This window comes from Penaeus japonicus, unplaced genomic scaffold (assembly GCF_977035675.1).
Source record: "Penaeus japonicus unplaced genomic scaffold, GWHDUDI00000001_assembly GWHDUDI00000028, whole genome shotgun sequence".
In the NCBI taxonomy this organism is placed as follows: Eukaryota; Metazoa; Arthropoda; class Malacostraca; order Decapoda; family Penaeidae; genus Penaeus; species Penaeus japonicus.
Window position 1 is genome coordinate 16,672,567 of NW_028234430.1, and position 10,000 is coordinate 16,682,566.

The window sequence follows — 10,000 nt, forward strand, 5'->3', positions numbered from 1 at the left end:
GAGCCCCCGTCCCCGCGTTCTGCTGGAGGTGCGTGTTGGCGCCCTTGCCTATGTCAATGGTGACTCCCTACTCTCTACCCCCGCCCTTTGCCATGTCCACAGGCGGGACATGATCCTGGCGACCTCCAGCTGCTGCTGCTGCTGTGATCCGTCTGAGCAAAGCAGGGCTGTGTCAACACTGGTTTATTAAGGTTGTCCCATGCTCGCTCATACCCGCCTCCTCGCTCACTGCGCAACACTCTCCCTGTTCAGTCTCCGTCAAAACTGGTCTCCGCTCACAAAGCTCACTTCGTCAGACCCAGATAACCAACGCGCTATCCGTTACGCCCGATAACTAACGGAGGGGGCGCCCCACGCGACACGTTACACAACCGTTAACAACGTGACCGACGCGAGATATGCAATTCTGTAACGGGCGTGACCTTGGACAAAGACTGGCCGCCAGGCTGAGCAGTCAGAAAGCCCTTCTTATACTCGTTGCACCACCACACAGCGCCGAGGGACGGAAACGCGGCAACGACAACGCGAACACAGGGACTTCTCTTACGACATCACAGCAACCGCCAGCACTCAGCGCCACTAATCATTTGCACTAATCAAATGATGGACAACGCTTGGAGGTTACAACAGGGCGCCGCGGCGGGCGATGTTTGTGATAGTGTGCCCGGACCTTCAGGTACGAAAAGAAGCATAATGGAGAGGATATAGTTCCCGACGTCTCACACAAGTGCTTATCTTTTAACAAACAATTCCAAGGAATCACCGGATGGAAGGCGCAAGGCGACGGGAAGTGATGGTTTCACAGGGTTTCAGTCTAGCAATTCAGCGACCTGTTGAACAAAGAGCAGAACGGAGAGCGAAGGACAAGCACGTTTGGATGGGAACGACAGTGAAATTAGTTCGTGTTCGCACATATTCCTCAGTGCTATGGTTAGGGGGGCCACGCTACAACTAACAGTGTTAGGTTACAGGTAATGCCGGATATTGGCGAACAACTGAGCTGTAGCTATGGGTAACCAGGGAATGCTTTATAGTAATAAAGGTAACATTTAAAGTATGTTTTATAGTAATAAAGGTAGCATTTCAAGTATGCTTTAGTAAAGGGGTCAGATCAATATAGTACTACAGGTTAACAGGTATCGCTAATCAAATCACATTGAAAGGGATAAATTCCAATACATGATGTTGTCGACATATGTTTGGAACTAAGAAACTCGTGCCGCCGATGTAGGGGCACTCTGGGCAGTAGACACCTCCGACGGACCGGACATTGGCCATTAGAGCCGGGTTGTGTACTGTGCGGGCGGTGACGGTTATTGCACCAAGTACTTACTCATACTTATGTTACCAACTCTCTACTTTACTTTTCCGTTCATGAGTATTAGATCGGAATGAAAAACGGAAGAAAGGTGAATAGTCACGATCTTGCTAAGGAGGTTGCCTTGCGCGTGCACGCACCAAACTAAAAAAACTGAAAGAAGCCTTTTCAGTGTTACAGCATTTGGGAACTTCTGCTTCCCGCATGACTGTAAAACCCAGCCTGGGCCGCCACGCCAGGGAGCGAGCAGGGAGTCACCAGCGTTTTATCTGTCGCTATCGGAGTCCGTTTCCTCAAGACCCAGGATTTCCCTCCACTACTCCAAACCTCAAACTAACACATATACACAACTATTGCTTCGTTTCAAATACCTTTCTTTCCATCACAGTCACACTTAAACTATATATCATTGTATCTTTTTCCACACGTATAAAGTCAAAACATTGTCTTTAACTTGAACCGCACGCACAGCTGACTATCCTTCCCAGACGTACATGTCGTGATAGCAGCATACAGCCTCGTACCGAGCAGGGGCGCGCCGCCCTCGACTACTCTCTTGCCTTCGATGGGAGCAGCGCACGGTGGAGTTGGCTCCGTGGCTGCGGGCGTCGGTATGAGGCACCCTCAATCTGATAGAAACCAGTTATCATCGAGTCCCGCTGATAAGAAATAACGCTGCACCTTATCATGCTGAAGATTACCACGTTGTCTTTTGTCGAGCTTCTCTGACGCGCTTTTCCATCGTTAGGCTTAAAATTTCCCTACTCCTGAACACCATAAGAATGTTCAACACTTACCTCGCCCGAAACCTGCTCCTAAAGATGTTGTATTTCACACATAGAGCAGATTAAACGAGACTAAACCAGTCAACATAAGGAAGAAAATGCTTTTTTTTTAAAATAAATGCAAGTTGGTATCAGAAAATAGCCAACTTCATCCTCCCCCCCATATGGCCTCCCTCGTCACACTCAATCTCATCCTCCCCTTCTACGGAAGACTTGGATGAGGGAGAGGGAGGGGGAGGGGGAAGGGGCAGTGGGAGAAAGGGGGACAGGTGTGTCTGCAGACGTAAACAAAGTGCGGGGCAACCCCCGTGGTGCCATGCTGGTCCCGGCGCCAATATAATTACCCAGATGAGGGGGGGGCATCTCCTGCTGCCCCACCCCTCCCCATCACCCACCTTTCACTCTAGCCCCCTAACTAATGCCCATATTTACGGCGCTTTTCTATACATGCTCACAGCGTAATCCTATGAGGAGCGGAGAGAGGAAGGACCCACGGCCATTTCAGGTCATCGGAGCAATTACCCTGATACAAGAGGGCCAGCCACCCTCTCTCCCCTCTCCCCCCCCCGTGACCGACAGGAATACTGCAATCGGCCTCTACGTCAAACCACTGTTGAATTGAGATGAATCCAAGAAGGAAGAGGGAAAGGGGAGACAAGAGGGAGAGAAAAGGGGCAGAGACAAGGGAAGAGGTAAGGGGTAAGAGGTAAAGGGGAGAGGGGAGGCGAGGGAGATGCGAGTGGGAAGAGCAACTCGAGTGCTCTCTTAGTTTCACTTATCGGCCACTGCATAGTTCTTTGATAATTCTCATGATTTACTATCCATTTATACCCAATCCCCACCATAGAGGAAACCGATAGGACACTCAGACGGTGATTTACTCGTAAAAGACCCAAAACCTCAACAACTGCACAAGTCTCCCTCGAACCAGTAACAATGGATGCTCTTTTACAAACCTTGATCCACTAAGTCACGAACCTGTTCCACATCACGTTCAAGGAGCTGACACGTTGGCTCCGTAGCCTCGTCAGCCACAGGTTCCCCTCGGCGAGAGACCCGTAGGAGAGTAAATCCGAACGCACAACCTCCGATCTTTGCCCTTCTAGCCCCCCACCCCCTTCCCTCCCTCATTCCCTCACCACTGCCACCAGTGAGTGTCAACGGTGACGTCACGCGTCGCAAGTGGCTCTAATTATGGGGAGGAGGTAAGGGGGAGGGCGGAGGGGGAGGGGGCAGTTAGAAATACCCTAATGATCAAACCTCTCACGACTGCAGGGAAGGAGGAGGGGGGGGGGGAGACAATGGAGAAGATAAGGGAGGGGAGGCCCGAGAGGAATAGAAACAGTGAGGAGAGAAGAACGGGGGAGAGGAGGGGGAGGGAAAGGTAGAGTGAGAGTGAGAGAGAGAGAGAGAGAGAGAGAGAGAGAGAGAGAGAGAGAGAGAGAGAGAGAGAGAGAGAGAGAGAGAGAGAGAGATAAAGAGCTTAATCAGGGTGGGTTGATTACACAACCTGAAGCGGCAAGGCGACTGGCAATAATGAGATGATCGAAGAGGCAGCGCAGCGGGCCATGGCGCTGCTGCAGGAGGGAGATGCAATCAGCCGGGACAGAGGGCGAAGGACATGTGTTGCTCTTATTTCGCTCATTAACGACCATCTTCCTCTCCCTGTCTTACTCACTCTCTTTTTCGTTTCTCTCTGTTCGTCTGTCTCCTCCTCTCCCTCCCTCCCTCCCTCCCCCTCTTCACTCTCATTCACGTTTTTTTTTCAACCCCTCCCCCCTTGCCTCCCACTCTGTGACCTTAAAGACAAAGCGAATTTGACCTAATCCAAACACTCGGCAATTGCAACAATTAGCATCCAGGCTGAGGGATCAACTGCAAGCCGGATCACGAGAGAACCCGCCTTCCTTCGCCCCTCCGAGCGACGACGCTTTACAGATAAAAATCCTACTCTAAGGATGTCGCCATGAGGACCCTGAGGAAGTCCCGGGTGAGATTAAGTGGGTGGAACAAGAGGCTGTGAGGCTGTAATGGGCGGCGCAGACCAGCCCAGGATGTGACACGACTGGCGAAGGCGTGACAGCCATCGCATAATGGTCCTGTGTTAGTCTGTTTCTCTCTATATATATCTTTATCCCTCCCTCCTTTCTCTAATCTGTCTTTACTTCATTGTCTGTTTCTCATTCTTTCTTTCTTTCTCTCTCTCTCTATCCTTCTTTCCCATAGTGACTCATCCACGGCGACCAAGATGACATCAACAAAACACTCCGCTCTCGCCCCCTTTTTTACCGTAACGCGATACCCGCCTTCGCTATCACTATCTGTCACACCCTAGTCGCTCTCACTCCGCCCGCGTCGCAGAAAAATCTCAGGGCGCCTTCGTGTCGTGGGCGTCGCGTACAAGGACGAATTCAAACACACAGTTAGAGGGGCGTACGCGCCGCCAATACTGTGTCACGGCACAGAGTAACCAAACACTCAAAAGACCGCGGTGATCAAAGTGATGCGCCGCGAGGACCGTTGCTCTCACGCCTCATTCCGCCTTGACAGAGAGCGATGCGCCACACTAGTTTTGTCATCGCTGGGCAAGCCATACAACGTTACTAAAATACAAAAAAAGTTATTTGCGAGTACACGGACAGACAGACAAATACACATACAAAGTACACAATTCGTGCCTCTGGCCGCGAGCAAGAACCACATAGAAGGGAAACCCGTTTGCCAGGACGTCTCACGTCTTTTCCAAATACACGTGGACGCAGGGGCACCCCCGCACAATCCCCTGGCGTAAAGCCGACCCACGGCCATCGATTATGATGTAAGGATGACAACCGGGGTAGAGGTCCTCGCGTGCCTCTGTGCCTTGAGTAGTAAGCGCCCCTCTTAGCGTCTAACCACGTCCACCTCACTTCCTATCCCCGCCTTGCCCACACTCCGCCCCGTCAGCGTCCCCTACCCCCTTTGTGGGAAAGTTCCACTGGCGGCTGCACACCGGTGGAACGTCGAGCGAGCAGGGAACATCGGCAGCGAAGGAGCCGGCTGCGCCACGCGGAGGGTCTCCATACCAGCAAAGAGGAAGGGTTTAATGGAACAGAATTAGCCGAAAGGTCATCACACGCGCCCAAGGTAGAGCGAGCTTCGAGAGACAGACACGTCGTTGTTGCGAGCCGGCGTGGCGGCGCCCGGGGAGCCCCTCGTCACTCGAGACCTGCCTGCTTGCCGAATTTCCCCTCGTCCTCCTCCTCCGCACTCTGCTGGCGCCTCCCCTTCCCTCTCGTTCTTCATCCACCCTCCCTTGCTCACCTGTTCCCTCTTCTCATGATCCCCCAGTGATGAACACATCTACCAGTGCAATTGAATGCATTCCAGTCACCTTTGTCACGCTCATTACCTCGTGTTCTGTAGGTTTCACCCAACCTGCTTATCTGTCGGCCCCTCCCCCCTCCTCTTCCCTCTCACCCCCTACATCCGTTCTCGTTTATTGTGTCCCGTGCCGTTTGTTGCCTTCTTCCTTTCCTGCCAGGAAGTTCATAATGGCTCTTACCTGTCGGATGGACAGGTCTGACGCCCTCACGCAGCATACTGCTCTTATCAATGAGGGCCGTTGCAACACAAAAATAACAAACAACAAAGCCTCCCCCTGCAACACATCCTGCAACACACCGAAGCCTGGGCTCCTCTACAGCAGATCAGGACTCAACATGGGAAATACAAGATTTTGTGCGAGCTGTCAGAGCCGGACACTGAGGTATATTCACTGTATCGTTCGCGCGCCAGAATACTGCAACGTCGCATCACCTTCACTAGCACTTCACCAACCCGGTCACTATCACCGGGTCACCATGTCACTGTACGCCCTCGAGAGGAAGGGGAAGCCTGGCACGCCGCCGCTGCCGGGCTGTCGTCGCACACTGGCACTGCCCAGGCATGGCACCTCCACCCTCGGCGGCGGCGGCACCTCCCACCCCCTGCACCCGCCTCCCGCTTCCACCTCCCTCCACCTCGGTCCGAATCCACACATCTCGGCTTTTCCTCTGTGGTCCACTCTTTCCACATCTATTTTCGCATTCCAAGTGCAACTCGCCATCGAAGCCCCACTTCCCCCGCGAATCCAATCCTTGCCTTCCTCCGTAACCTTTGGCTGCCACGCCTCCTGCCAGAGAAAGGGCGCTGGGGGAGGAGGACGGGGGGAGAGAGAGAGGAGGAGGGGAAGCTGAGAGTAGAGGGGAATAAGAATAAGAGCGGTAAGAGAACGGATACCGGAAAAAAATAGGAATGAAGATTGTGCAGGACGATGCTGAGAGGGGAAAGGAGTAAACAAAAGAAAAGAAGGCCAAAGATAACGCAAAAAAGAAAGAAGAAATCGTCACAGTTTATCTTAGGGAACAGACACACAAGTCCGAAAAAAGTGTCCCATTTGCGAGTTCCTTCTCACTTGATCCCAACGGGCGGGGGGGGGGGGGAGAGGAGGAGGAGGAGGGAGATGAAGAAGGAGGGGAGAGGGAAGGAGGAGTATGGTAGGGGGAAGGAGGATGTAGAAGGAAGAGGGGAAAGGAGGAGGGGGAGGAAGGAGAGAGAAAGAAAGATGGTTGTGATGAAGAGGGCATTAACCATTATACCAAGATCAACCAGTGTGCAGAGCAATGCAGATGATGACATAGAGAAAGTGAGATAGATAGATAGAGAGAGTGAGAGACGGAATGCTTTCAGAAACAGAGAGACACATAATCAAAGCGCTCTTTACAGAGGAAGAGAAAACTTGAGAAAATCGAAACTTTGAGGACCCGCCTTCGAAGAGCGCGCGCGCGTCTGCGGCCGGCCTCTGCCCGAGCGCCCAAACTGACCTACACAAGAAGGGCCTTGCCTCCTCTCACGCCCACTTAACCTCCACATCCGCGAGCTTCCCTTCCTCCCTCCACCGCCTTCACCTGCTTCGCGAGCCTGCCGCGCACGCGCGCAACAACCCATGCAAAGTAGGAACAGGAGGACGAGAAAGAAGATTCGAGAGTGAGAGGCGACGGAGAAAAAGAACAAGAGGAAGGAAAGAACGTGAAATAAAGGGGGGGGGGAGCAGAGAATGGTGAAGATGGAAGGGATAAGGAGAAAATGGAAAAATCAGTATGAACAGGACAAGAGAAAAGACAAAGGTGAAAACAAAGGAAGGACAAAGAAAAGGCATTATAAACATTCCCAAAAGGTCGGCCTTGTAAGCCGGGGTGCAAGGAAGTGCTCTGAATGTTCAGATCTCAGGCGAAAATAAGTGCTCATATAGAAAATGAAAAGAGAGAGAGAAAAAAAGAAAAAGAACGAACGGACACACGCACGCACACAGGCGCGAGTGGGCGCACGTATAAGGCGCTTTGAGTCATAGAATTTCCGAGATAATAGAAATGAGAGTGGATGAGAAGGGGAGGAAAAGGGAGGGTTGAGGGGTAGCCAGAATGAGGGGATAGAAAATGGAGGGAAGAGAGTCCGCCTATGGTGACGCGGCGGCCTCTCTCCCCCCTTCCCCATGCCACCCCTTTCCCCCTCAAGCCCCCATTGGCCTGTTCAGAGCACAATTAAGTGTTCCTGTCGTGCTCCGTGACCCGCTGGCCGGGAAGGAAGGGGCGCGGGGATCCACCGAGCGATCCCACTTGTTGCTGGGCTTGCGAGGCGGCCCCTCGCCCGCGTGGCCCGCCCTCCGCCGCGCCGGGGCGGGGCGCCTACTCGAAAGGCCAAGGGAAAGAAGGGAGGGGGAGAAGGGGAAGGGAGAGAAGAAAGAGAGAGAGAGAGAGAGAGAGTGAGAGAGAGATATGAATGGGGGAGATGGCATTATAGCCTAAATTGATAAAAAGTATTGTACCTCTCACTGTAAATAAAATTAGTGGATGAACTGGGTATCTATGTAACAATACAAACACATGCTCGCGCACACACACGCGCGCGCGCGCACGCACGCACACACGTACACACACTTTATCTCTCCTAATACAACGTTTTCGTAATTCCGAGAACTCAAACCTGAAAAAAAATGAAATCACCAAAACGCTATCAACAATATCTGTTTCCTTACTTTTCCTTCTAGGGTGTTCAAGCTGCTTCGAGCCGCTACAAAATTTATATCTACCCAGATTCGTATTTGTGCAAGTGCGCCGAGTGCTTATGTACATCTTTCCGTGTAAATCCTGATGGTATTTTCAGGAAATTTTCTGACGCAACACCAGTGTGGAGCACTCGATATTGTATGATAATGAGTACGCGAACATGAGCTTGATGAAATATTTTGAAGTAATATTCCTCCAATATTAATTTTCTACCGTCTACCCTCAATACTCCACTTTAACTAAAAATCTGCGGTGACTGCACGCCAAAAGGAGCGTCAGGATGCTCTAGCCCAGGACTCACTCGACCGCCTTTCGTCGAGGGTCGCCTCTCGCCGCGACCTACCTCGGAAGGGTTAGCAGGAGCGCGCAAGGCCTAATTCACACGTCACACACCAACACAGAACCTATTTTTGGATCCTTACCATTTCGATGACGATGTCTGGCGGAGAGCCCGACGATGTGGACTGGGTCGGCGTCAGGGTCGAGGTGGGCGTGGCCGTCGTCAGCGCCTCGGGGGTCGTCACGGAGGGCGCCCCGTTGTTGCGGCGCTCCGTGAGAAACCTTCGGATGGCAAGGGACGGCGATCGCTTGCGCAGTGTTGGTGAGGGCGAGAACCTCCTGACGAGCATGGAGGGAGACATGCGCCACCACCAGGGGGAGGTAGGGCTCTTGCTGCGCCTCCTGTCGCCCGTGCCGGGGGGCGGGGAGGGGGCGCGCCCCAGGTACAAGAAGGTCTCCGGCGAAGGGCTGCGCAGGTCCCGCGGCAGGGTGCGGCTGCGGGCGCTGAGGCGCTGAAAGGTACCCTCCAGCTCGCTCTCCTGCGACGACCTGGACGACACGGGCGATCCGTCCCACACCTCTGAGCAGTAGCCGGACTCCTGTTCCAGATCCAGGCTCCTCGGGCTGCTGTAGGAGGCGCTGCCTCGGCGGGCGTCCACGCTGAGCCTCCGCTCGCGCCGGCTTACTGGCGTTCGGAACTCTGCCGGGGGAGTCAGCAGACCGGGCGACTGGTCGAGCGTGTGGGTGCTGGCGGCGACGGGGCTCGCGGGCGCCGCGCACGCGGTGGGTGAGTACTTGAGGCCCCTGGGGAGGGTGCCAGACTTCATGCTCAGGAGCGTGTTCTTGTCGTTCTTGTTGGCGATGATGTTGTTGTTGTTGGTGGAGCCTCGCCGTTGCAGATGCTTGGTGCCCCCCGGTGAGATGATCCTCATCCAGAAGCCGGCGTCGCGCCACGCCCCCCGGCGCCGCTCCAGAGCCGCCTTCCCCGCGGCGAGTGGCGAGGACGGGGGGGCGCCAATCTGAGTGGGGCAGCAGTCTTGGAGAGCTTTGGAAGTGCGCCTTTCCTCCCGCAGGCAGGACAGGCTGAAGTCGCTTTGGTAATAGGACTTGTGGTGTAGCATCTGAATCCCGGGGCAGAGGCCCAGCTGTGTCGAGTGCCGACGGGTGTCATGCATCATGGCTGATTCTCGTTCACTTTATATATATGACCAAGAACTGTCTGTCAATAGTTCAACTCTTTCGTTTACGCTGACGTTTACACGCACCTTTGCTTTAAATTACACTCATTTCTGTTTCTGAAAAATGCTTATTGTTAAAACTCAAAGACATTGACAACCTTGAAGCCATTCATTATTTTTCACTATTGTTGCTAAACGCGCAAGGTCCCTTATCTTTCAATATTCCATCAGTCTCACGTTTACTAAGCACAACCGGAGGCATTTCAAACACGCACACACACATACAAGGTACACACATACACACACACACACACACACACACACACACACACACACACGTGTGTGTGCGTACAC

At 53.2% G+C, this 10,000-nt stretch overlaps 1 protein-coding gene across 6 annotated transcripts in view; it reads right to left on the reverse strand.

Moving 5' to 3' along the window:
* loco (regulator of G protein signaling family member locomotion defects) overlaps positions 1-10,000 on the reverse strand; it is a 155,090-nt gene that overhangs the window by 15,281 nt on the left and 129,809 nt on the right. The gene's annotated exons all lie outside the window — the stretch shown is intronic.